This window comes from Schistocerca americana, chromosome 1, assembly GCF_021461395.2.
Source record: "Schistocerca americana isolate TAMUIC-IGC-003095 chromosome 1, iqSchAmer2.1, whole genome shotgun sequence".
NCBI lineage: Eukaryota > Metazoa > Arthropoda > Insecta > Orthoptera > Acrididae > Schistocerca > Schistocerca americana.
Genome location: NC_060119.1, coordinates 165,015,446 through 165,027,377, shown reverse-complemented (window position 1 = coordinate 165,027,377; position 11,932 = coordinate 165,015,446). Strand labels below are relative to the sequence as shown.

Here is an 11,932-nt window from a genome sequence, read left to right as displayed (position 1 = left end):
GTCGCCTGCGACAAGCGAGGAGGGAGCGGAGACTCAATGATCCTCCAGAGAGTCCTTTCTGCGTCAACGACCCCAACAATATGCGGTTGGGGCTCTACCCTCAAGTTGAAATTCTGCCGCACACACGCCCGGTAGGGTTTTCCTACCACAAAATTCAGAACAGACTGCGGTATTACATTGGAAATTATTGGGGAAATCTACAAGGATGAATACGAAATCACGGAGGTCAGCGTGAGAAATACCGTGTGCAACAAAACTAACATGATCTACTTAATTATAATACTAGGTCTATATCTATACTCCAGAAGCCACGTTATTGGGTGTGGTGGAGGGTACTTTGTTACCAGTCGTTCCACTGCTTCCTGTTCAAACCGTAAATGGTGCCGGGGGAGAATGAGTGTTCGTAAGCCTCCGTGTGATCTTGAATTTCTCTGATTTTCTCTTCGTGGTCTTTTCGAAAGACATACGTGAGAGAAACGTACACTCGCAGAATTTTAACATAAAAACACATCGTGGTGCACAACCGTTCTCTTGTAGCGTCTCCCACTGTAGTTTCACACTTACTATGCGGAACCAAATACGTTGCTCTTTACTGTATATTCTCAATATCATCTACAAATTCTATCTTATAAGAATCCTAGACCCACGAGATTCATACCGGGTGGTCTCGCTTGCCAAATCCTTCGTTCGACTTGTCCAGAATGTTCTTCTAACCAGTCTCTAACAACTGTGCTTAGTATTAAGAAAACAGTCTTAATCGCGTTTTTTTATTTATTTAGTGCCGACCGGTTTCAGCCCATCTCAGGAGCCATCTTCAGGGCGAACATATGGTCGACTGCTGGTGGCTGCCACCCCTTCGTAGACGTGACGCCACCACCAGTCGACCATACGTTCGCCCTGAAGATGGCTCCTAAGATGGACTGAAACCGGTCGGCACTAAATAAATAAAAAACGCGATTAAGACTGTTTCCTTAATACTAGGGTAACGACCTTGCCGCAGTGGATACACCGGTTCCCGTGAGATCACCGAAGTTAAGCGCTGTAGGGGCGTGGTCGGCACTTGGATGGGTGACCATCCAGGCCACCATGCGCTGTTGCCATTTTACGGGATGCACTCAGCCTCGTGATGCCAACTGAGGAGCTACTCGACCGAACAGTAGCGGCTTCGGTCAAGAATACCATCTTACGACCGGGAGAGCGGTGTGCTGACCCCACGCCCCTCCTATCCGCATCCTCCACCGAGGATGACACGGCAGTCGGATGGTCCCGGTAGGCCACTCGTGGCCTGAAGACGGAGTGCTAACAACTGTGGCCCGGTAACATCGCGCATTGTTTAGGAACGTGTGGTCCATGAATGGATGAACATGGTCTCCAATTAGCCGAACATAACACTTTCCAGTCAATAATCGATTCAGCAGGACCCACAGGACGCAGTCCATGTAAACACAGTCCACGTTATTACAGAACCACCACCAGCTTCCACAGAGCCTTGATGAGAGCTTGGGAACATTGCTTCGTGGGATATGCACCACACTCGAAACTCGGCAGGAGCTCGTGCCAACCGAAATCGGGCCTCATCCGTCCACGCTGCTCTTTTCCAAACGTCTAGCGTCCAACTGACGTGACTACGAGCCCAGGAGAGATGCTTCAGGTGATGTAGTGCTGTTAGTAAAAACCTTCGCGTCGGTCGTCTGCTGCCATAGCTCATTAACGACAAATTTCGCCACACTGTCCTAACGGATACGTTCGTCGTACGTCCCACATTGATTTCTACGGTTATTTCACTCAGTTTTGCTTGTCTGTCAGCACTGACAACTCTACGCAAATGCCGCTGCTCTTGGTCCGTAAGTGAAGGCCGTCGGCCCCTGTGTTGCTCTTAGTGAGAGGTAATGCCTGAAATTTCGTATTCTCGCTACGCTCCTTGCACTGCGGATTTCGGAATATTGAATTCCCTAATTATTTCCGATACGGAATGTCCTATGCCTCTAGTTCCAACAAGCATTCCGCGTTCAAAGGATATTAATTCCCGTAGTGGGCTTTCCACATGAATCGCTTGAGTACAAATGACAGCTCCGCCGATTCACTATCCTTTTATACCTTGTGTGCGTGATACTACCACCATCTGTACATATGCATATCGCTACCCTATGATTTTTGTCACCTCGCAGTTCATATTGTAAAGAGTAACGCCGCTATAATATTCCCTTGGTTTACGCCCGAACCTAATTCAAGTCTCACTATCCTTTTCCGATAAGAATAACATCCTGTGTTCTTTGTGCAATGGAACACTTAATACAATCACAGATCTGATCTGGTAAACTGTACACTCGTAATTTGTACAATGGGCTACACTGAAACTCTATTTGACGCTTTGCAGAGGTGAAGGATACTACACAAATATGTAGTGTCTAGTGCCTTCTGGGTGGAAGTACAGATCAAGCTAGGTTTCACACTATCTGTGGAATCCATGTTAATTCCTACAGAGGAGATTTCCGGCCTCCAGGAACGATATAACACCAGAGAATAAAACGCATTCCAAAATTCTGATGTCAGCATTCTAGTTCTAGGTTCTAGAGTTACGTACGTTTGTTCGGCCGATGTAAGCCCGTTTTATTTAAAATGGTGGTAACTGAATTGTTGAGCACCCAAAAAGCCAGTGCGTAACTACGAGGATGGACAGTAAAACAGACTAATGGATCATGGAACAGACTGTAACGAAAACGAACCGGAATTTTGGCGGCTAGTACCAATGTGAATGAATGTATTGAATATGGGTGTAGGGAGTTCTTTCGTGCATTGAAAGAAATACGAAAGGACCGAGACGCCCATCTAATGGATAGTGGTAGATGATGTTACAAAACGCGTACAAGCAACAGGCATGTGGACTCCTGGGGACCATGAGGCGTGGAAAAGTGTGTGTGTGTGTGTGTGTGTGTGTGTGTGTGTGTGTGTGTGCAGAGAGAGGGAGGCGAGGGGGAGGGGCGGAGATGGAGTAGAATGTCAAATAGCTGATACTGATTATGTAACGAATATAACTATTGAGAACAACAGCCATAATCTTACCGTATTAAGCCGACTTCTTCCTCTTTACTGTACTTATTTCAGCTTCTTATCGTTACACAACTAATTTGGGCTTAAAAATCCATTATCTAGTGTTTACCCTTACAAAAAGAGCACCGCACTGAAAGGCGATCGCTTTGTCACGAGCTCCTTTCGTGCTTCGCAGACCCGCGGTATTCGTACGTCACTTGTCGATTTGCCAGCCGTCCCGCTCCGAGAGAGGTACATTTTTGTCCAACAGGAAAGAGCAGAAATCTGTTTGATTAGTCACCACATGCAGTTTGAAACACGAAAACATCTTTCGTCTCATCTTTCGTTCCGGGCAGCACACCAGACTCTTGTTCTTGCGTATTTGATGCTGGCGCATTTGACCAGCACCTTTCAACAGAACGGTGAGATTCCAGCAAGCTGCGAACTTTCGGTTTGCATTCACATGATTGATACAGCGAGAGTATTGAAGGTAGCTAAAAATTGTGTCATTTTCGCATTGCATTTCGCATGTGGACTTGCCGTGCATAACCTTGTTCTCGTTTTCAGTCGCTCCGAACCCATCGTAATCGGTGTACGTCCCTGAGTTAACTGCCTGTGAATTCAACTGCCAAGCAGATTCTCTCAATTTGCGAAGCTTTCTAAACAATTTGTAAAGTTATTTTTACGTAATTTTGTGTCATGGTATTTGCAATGGACGTTAGATGTTCTGTCCTTTACCATAACGGTTGACTTCGAGTACAGTATGTGTTCATGTATTACACTGGCTTGTTTATAGACTTGGGCTTCGCGAATTCGTTATCTTATTCCGTCTTTTGTATGCAAATTCTACCTCGTGTAACTTACCTCCATGCTTGAGTACTTAAGATTTGTCTCATACAAAACATGCCGCATTCATTTATTCTGCAATTTTCTGTGCTTGCGCTGTATATGCTTGTAGTACTTACATTTCAGCGGTATAGGTTAGGTATCGGTAGTGGAGTTCTTTGAGTTATACGGTGGTGGAGACGACGTCATCATAAATTAATGATTCCATCACGTTATTAGGTAATATAAGCAACAGATGACAAACACGTTCGTCCTGCACAAATCGAGATTATAGTGTCGATTTTATTTTACTTCAGTGCCGTGTAGTGTGATGTTTGCAGTTAATGTTCTACATACGAGTAAACTATTACCCCCAGCCCCTTTCGCTGCGCTTTCCTTGTCATCGCTGAACTCAATTTTTTCGAAACCAGATCGCGTTATTAATGGGTCTTAATTATTCAGTGTTAGAGGGGGTATATTTCACGGCAGAAACCGGCATCATAATGTTGTATGAACACTCACTTTGAGTTTCATAAGGAATAGCAGGCTTACAACATTTACGGAAACACAGTGGTGTGCACGTAGGTTAACGGAAAGAGTTAGGTAGGTACGCAAAATGAAGTGCCACATGCAAGGAAATGATCACGTTTTCAGACGATGTGCTACCGTCCGTAGCTGTTCACAGGTTATACTGTTTGCGATGGTTTCACAGATAATCAGTGGATTCGAGGAGTAAAAAATGTGGAAATATAAGGCTTACCAAAGAATAAAGATGAAAGAGTATCTTTTTCAAAGAACTATGGAAGCATATTTATCATATAAATGAAAATAATAATAAAACTAAACAGAATAAGAATAAAAGTATCGAAAAGATACGGAAATACAAAATGGGAACACTCGAAAGCTAAATACTTCACCCAAAGTAGAGACAATATAACTAATCGCACTTGTCCATGTGAAAACTACGAATGGAGCTGATACTTTGAGTTTCATTAGCTGTATGCAGTATGTGACTAACATTCTCTTTTGTGGATTAGTTTGCTCGCTGATGAGTGTATCTCATTGGTTTGTAAACAGATTAAATAAAATTTTCTCTCTTCTAGGACATCATTTTGATCCCTTTCTCTGCATGATAAAGCATTTGTCGCTGAAATTCAGATTTTTGTGTCCTGCAATGATGACTTAGTTTATAGGGCACTATATTAACCGCTTTAGTGTTTTTAATTTGGAAGTTGGAAACTGGTATGAAAATTATTTTCTTGCTGTTTATCACCTCATTTGTTTCTAGTAATAGTGCAACATATTTAAATTGTATCTGGTTCCATATACAGTGATACCCGATATCCGTAATTGACCATAAGATAGCTTGTAGAGTTGTAGATGCTGCACCTCATATTCAACGTGCTGGACATGTTTTGCGAAGGACCGTCGAACTCTCCACAGGTGCTACAAAGGGCCACGCCGAAGTACAGTTTTCTGTATGAATCACGCCAGCGAAGCTGTCTGGCATGTCTTCAAGGCTTAGTAATCCATTTCTATGCTGGAAACTACAGCCCACTGGCTCAGCGAAGTCAAATGCAGCTCTGATGCTGTGGGTATCTCCGTGCCCAGTATCTGGTTCCTACTCTATTGACAGCGCTCCGCTTTTAGACATTGTTATTAGAGAGGAATATCAGCGTTCCATGCATTTCTGCGTCATGCCTTTAGATATGCTCCTCAGTCGTTCGATATTAGTGTATTCGTACGGAGAGTTCACAGACAGTACGACGCCGGTAATACGTATTGCGAACGCTTATGACTCGCTGATGCCATTTAAGCGGAGTGGAAAATGAGTAGGGGACTCTTGATGAAGCATTCGGGAGTATGGTGGTTGAACTCCGTGTCTGGCCATCCAGATATACTCCGCTGGAATAAAAAAAAAGGAGGATCATCGAACTTCTACGCCAGTCAAAAAGCTTTGACAACTGGCTGCAGCGCCGTCAATGCTCTACAGCTAACCAAAACTTCACTAACAAGACATTCCTCTGCGACTTGTTCTAAGAGACAAAGGTGTACCCACGTACCAGCCGGCCAAACATCTGACGGTAGTATAAAGTCCCAACATCGGCAAATGTCAACATGTGTCAAGAACACTGTACATTTCATTCAACGGCTGTGAGCGTAACCAGGAGCTTGTAGTGAACTTCGATGTGGTCTGCCTCTTCATCAGAGTACCACTTTCTCATTTCCTTAAGCTGATCGGGGGGAATGTCAGCCCTAAAATAACTAACCTCTTCGAATTTGTCGTCATACCTACATTCTCTCTCTTCATTGGTAAGTATTATGAAGAAACGAATGGCATCGCCATGGGCTACTCTATGCCACCGATTGTGGCAAATCTGTTCTGGAGGATTAAGAGTAATCTCTGGGAAAAGCTGCATTGACGTCCACATTCTGCTTCAGATATGTTGATAATACAACTGTATCCACACGAGAGTGAAACACTTCTGGAGTTTCTCCAACATCTGAACTCTCTGCACCCCAGGATCAAATCCATGGTGGAAGCGGAAGAGAATGGCAAATTCCCCTTTTCGGACGTTCTAGTCAAGCGCAAAGCGGACGGCACTACTGGACACACAGTATAGAGGAGAGTCATCCACTGTAATATCTGTCTCCACGCCTCCAGCTATCGTCATCATTCATAGCGTGAGGATTTGCTACTAGACTGGTTCACAGGGCCGTGCAGTATCGCAGAAAGCCTACGAGAGGGGCTCAACCATCTTAAGTAGTTTTCAAGGAAAACGGTACGGCGCGAGGCAAATCCAGGCAGAAGGTACAGGTTCTGTAAATAGAACGCGGTGAGGAGGATAGGACAACGGTGTTTCTGCGGCACTCCGGCAAAGTGTCGAACAAAATCGGTAGAATCTTGGCTCGTGGTAACATTAAATGCTTTCCCCGTCCATCTCTGAAAACGGTTGCACTATTAGGTACTTTGAAAGACGACTCGGGGCTCCATAAACCAGTTCCCAACCGCATTCTAAAAGCGATAAGGCCTACATTGATCAGACTGTGGTGACAGTCGAAGAAGGAAGGCACTCAAGCAAATAACAAGATGTGCGTTGCGGAACACTGCGTAGCTGTTCAATGAAATATGAGCAAACATTAGTGCAAAAATAGACGTCGTTTGGCATTGTGTTGAAAAGGAGGCTACTGAAATACAAGTGGCCGATGGCCTGGTCAATAAAAACAGTGGCTTGACTCTCAGCGTTCATCCATCTGACGTCACAACGTCGGCCGAGGTCGACTTCGCACCCGACGCAGCGTGGCGTAATCACTGAAGACCGTGTGGTATTTCTGGCTTTACCACCAAGAGCGTTTCCTCATAGCAGTATATAGGTTGCAGCATTATGTATACGACGTATTTAGTGGTGTGAGGTACCAGTATCAGATGACACCTTTCTCTTGGGAAAGAACACCAGAGTTGTAGATTATCTATGTGATTGGCTGATACGATTAGAGTCTGTGAGCCAAATTGCTAACTTTCTTTTACTAATATGCTAATAACGGTGCTTATCTCCGAATAGCAAGCTATCGACCGCTTATTTAGAAAGTCAGAATTACAAGTAAAGCTAAAAATAAAAGCTAAACGAAAAGACTGACGAAGCTCTTCGTATGTCTTCGGAGCTCTGCCTAGACCAGGCTGCCAAGCGAAGTGGCAGTGTTGCCTAATCATATCGAAAGGATAAAGCCATGGGTAACTGATGTGCTGTCTAATGCGGACGGTTATATTTCAATTTTACGAAAATTCCGTAAAGCGTTAATCAGATCAGAAGGGGCAGTCATGGGGTACAGACCTTTGTCTAACGCGGACACTTGTATGTCAATTTTATGCTAATTCAGTAAAGCGTTAATCATATCGGAAGATGGACAGACATGTTTTCTGACGCGGTCGGTCAGATCTTAATTTGCTGCATGAATAAGAACTAGTTCATTTTAAAAATCCATAACATATAATCAATTACTGGTGTCACGAGATGAAAATTGTAGACATATTAATAACACGTGACTTGTTCTAGTATGTAACTTGTAGTTACTCGTGTTCTGATTAGACAACCACTTGTGGCATAGCTAAATAGTGAACGAACCAGTTATTTAGGTTTGTTTTGAGGGTAAAACCAGTTCCTTTTTGACAGTTCATTGCAGCCTCAAGACGACGGATCTGCAACCTACGTGCTGCTGTGTGGGCAGTGGACACCTTTAGAAGGCAGCACGTTGATTGATATTGACAGAACACTAAGCGTTTCACTCAGAGTGATGAAAGCAACCAGGCACCTCACGTGTAATGCATCCCCAGGATAAACGAGATCGTTAACACGTAATCGTTGGTAACAAAGAGTAGGTTAATATGATATGATTCACTGATCAGGTTACTATGCCTTAACCATTCAGCGATCGCGTCCCGCAATCACTCGGCCTGTTGCGGCGTGGGGAAGGAGGAATTGAGGGAGAAAGTGAGGGAGGAGAATATAAAAAGTGCTATGTAACGAAGACGCTTATTCTACAGGTATCGTCTGAAGATCATATCTGTCGCAGTATCATGTTTCGTAAACGTGTGAACCTGGCTGGACATCCGAGAGCAATACAAACAGTCGACTCACCGGGAAAGCATAATATCACACGTCAAATTAAGGTTTTCCGTGCTTAAGACAAACGCCTGGTTGGCTGCGTTCCGAAGGAAACGACGGTGATTCCTTCCTGACTTAGCTCCACCACGTACTTGTTCACTGTCTGTAGCGCCCTCGCCGTCGATCAGACAGTAAACCTTTCTTTATTTTTTTCTAGTTATCATTCTTCTGACTTACCTGATGCGGCCCGCAACGAATTTCTCTGGTGTACCAACCTCTTCATCTCAGTGTGGCTCTTGCAACCTATGTCCCTACTTATTTGCTGGATGTATTCCAATGTCTGTCCTCCTCTACAGTTTTTACCCTCTACTTCTACACATAGTACCATGGAAGTTGTTCCCCGATGTCTTAGCTGATCTCCTATCGCCTTGTTCCTTCATATTGTCAAAGTTTCACACACATTCCTTTCCTCGCCGACTCTGAGGAGAACTCCTGTTTCCTTACCTTATCAGTCCACCCGATTTTCAACATTCTTGTGTAGCAGGACATCTGCAATGCCTCTGTTCTCTTCTGTTCCGGTTTTCCCACAGCCCATATCTCACTACCCCACAATGCTAAACGCTCTAAGAGATTTCTTACTCAAATGAAGACCTATATTTGATACTAGTAGACTTTTCTTGGCCAGGAATGCGCTTTTTGCCAGTGCTAGTCTGCTCTTTATGTTCTCTTTGCTCCGTCCGTTACTGGTAGTTTGCTCTGTAGGTAGTAGAATTCCTTAACATCATCTACTTCGTGATTACCAATGCTCATTTTAAGTTTCTCGCCGTTCTCATCTCTGCTACTTCCCATTACTTTCATCTTTCTTCGATTTACTCTCAGTCCATATCCTGTACTCATTAGACTGTGCATTCCATCCAGTAGATGATGCAAGTCTTCTTCACTTTCACTGAGAATAGCAACCTCATCAGCGAATGTTAAACATTGATATCCTTTCATCTTGAATTTTAATTCCACTCCTGAACCTTTCTTCCATTTATATAACTGCTTTTTCGATGTGTAGATTAAACAGTAGGGGGGAAGACTACATCCGTGTCTTACACCTTTTTAATCCGAGTACTGTCCGTCCCTGGAAGCTGAGTGTTGCCGGCACGGTAGCTCAGCGTGTTCGGTCAGAGAGCTGGTTGGCCTCTGTAATAAAAAACTGAGTGGAAGGATCAACAAAAATGAACTTGAACGGATGTCATGTGACGTCTGCAACAACCAAACACAACGATAAAAAAAAAGTGGTCACCGGGACGGAATGTCAATCCTACGGGCCCGGGTTTGATTGCCGGCAGGGTCGGAGATTTTCTCAGCTCAGGGAGTGGGTGTTGTGTTGTACTAATCATCATCATTTCATCCCCATTGACGCACAAGTCGCCGAAGTGGCGTCAAATCGAAAGACTTGCACCGGGCGAACGGTTTACCCGACGGGAGGCCCTAGTCACACGACATTTATGTTTTTATCCGGGTACTGCGTCTTTGATCTTTCACTCCTATTGTTCCCTCTTGGTACTTGTGCATATTGCGTATTACCCATCTATCCATATAGTTTATCCCTATTTTCTTCAGAATATCGGACATCTTGTACCGTTTTACATTGTACAACGCTTTTTGCTAGGCCGACAAATCCCTTTCCTTCACTCTTGCTTCCGTTATCTTCCGCTCTCGTAAGTTGGCACTACGAGAGAAGACTAACTGCGCACACCACAGCGCCCTCTGGCCGACACTGTGGAGCTCAGGGAGTGCCGTCTTGATTTCACCCCATTTCATCAAGAGCAGACGGCCTGGAAACATCGCTTCGACGTAGCTTGCTATTGAGGCTTTGATCCGACACGGACTACGGCTTCACACCTCATCCTAGCCAAAGTCATGTATGCCTATATTATTTGTGTTTTTTGACTCTAGTAAAAAAGTGTTAGTTACATGCAGTACCGAAGTGCTTTACCACTCCTGCTCCTACTCGCTTCCTTCACTCTCGGCCTATATTACAGAAGCAGTTTACAGGAGCAGACCTACACGCCGCCTGTCCAGGAGGGATACAAAATTACCTATCCTAAAGCTACAATGATCATTATTTAACAGATCCTCAATTTTCTTTTCCTTCGTTCTGTATATTATTTTTGCGAGCAATTTGATGCATGACCTGTTAAAATGGATCCAATGGCTCTGAGCACTATGGGACTTAACATCTGTGGTCATCAGTCTCCTAGAACTTAGAACTACTTAAACCTAACTAACACAAGGACATCACACGCACCCATGTCCGAGGCGGGATTCGAACCTGCGACCGTAGCAGAAGCGCGGTTCCGGACTGAAGCGCCTAGAACCGCTTGGCCACCGCGGCCGGCCCTGTTAAAATGATTGGGCGATAATTCTCGCAATTTTGGCTCTTGATATCTCGGGAATTGTGTGGATGACGTTTTTCCGAAAGTCTGACGGATGTCGGCAACCTCATAAATTCTACTCACCAACGGTAAATATTTATTTTGTTGCCACTTTCACATATTGGTTTTAAAAACTTCCGATGGAAAGTTGTATAACCCTTCTGCCTTATTTGATTTTAAGTCTTCAAAAGCTCTTTTGAATTCTGATTTTAGTACTGGATCCCCATCTCTTCCCTGTCGATCCCTGATCCTTTTTCTATCAAATTATCAGACGGGGCCCCCGCCTCATAGAGGCTCTCAGTGTTCTATTTCGACCTATCCGGTCTCTCATCTACAGTGTGAAGGATGAGCCAGACAGTAGGAGATTTTATTTTGTTATATGAGCTTTCAAATGGTAACTTCATTTTTCCTTTGCGGCCAAGCCACGGCCGGCAGTGTTAGCTGCCTGTAAATTCTTTCGTCCCGCGGACTAGTAACAGGAAGTCAGCACCGCGGAAGGGCACCTTGGCCACTTGCTGATGAGGTAACGCCGCCCCAGGCGTCGCTTAGCAGGCGACGCTCTGGAAAATTCCATGCCGGCCGCACGGTTTTCTCGATCCCGACCAATCAGGGCGGAGGAAGCCGCGTGGTGCGTCGAATATACCCGGCCGCCCGTCGCCAGGCCCGCTCTCTTGTATTCACCCGCGAGTCGGATGGGCGCCCTGTAGCATTGAACATCTCCCGCTTCTCCCGGGTGCTGCGGCACTGTGGACTTAGTTTTGGCAGACAACAACATCGTGAACTATGTCTCGCCAAACTATATGCTCTGGCTCACCCTCACCTCCCTAGGCCTATGTAACCCCTTTTTAACATGCTTTCGCCAATAAATGGCCATTATCTAAAAATTACCCTATTCTTTCCCACCGCCTGCCCATACGCCCATCCTGTACAACACTAAACAGTGGAATTCCCATTGCACTCTTAATGTTACCGCCCTCGCTTTTAATTTTACCGAAGGCTGTATTGACTTTTCTGTGTGCTAAGTGTGGTGTCACCGTCAGACACCAC

The 11,932-nt window shown here is 44.8% G+C and overlaps 1 pseudogene; it reads left to right on the top strand.

Annotated features, from left to right (window-relative positions):
* Nucleotides 1-981: 981 nt before the first annotated feature.
* LOC124556849 lies at nt 982-1,100 on the top strand (annotated as a pseudogene).
* The last annotated feature ends 10,832 nt before the right edge of the window (nt 1,101-11,932 follow it).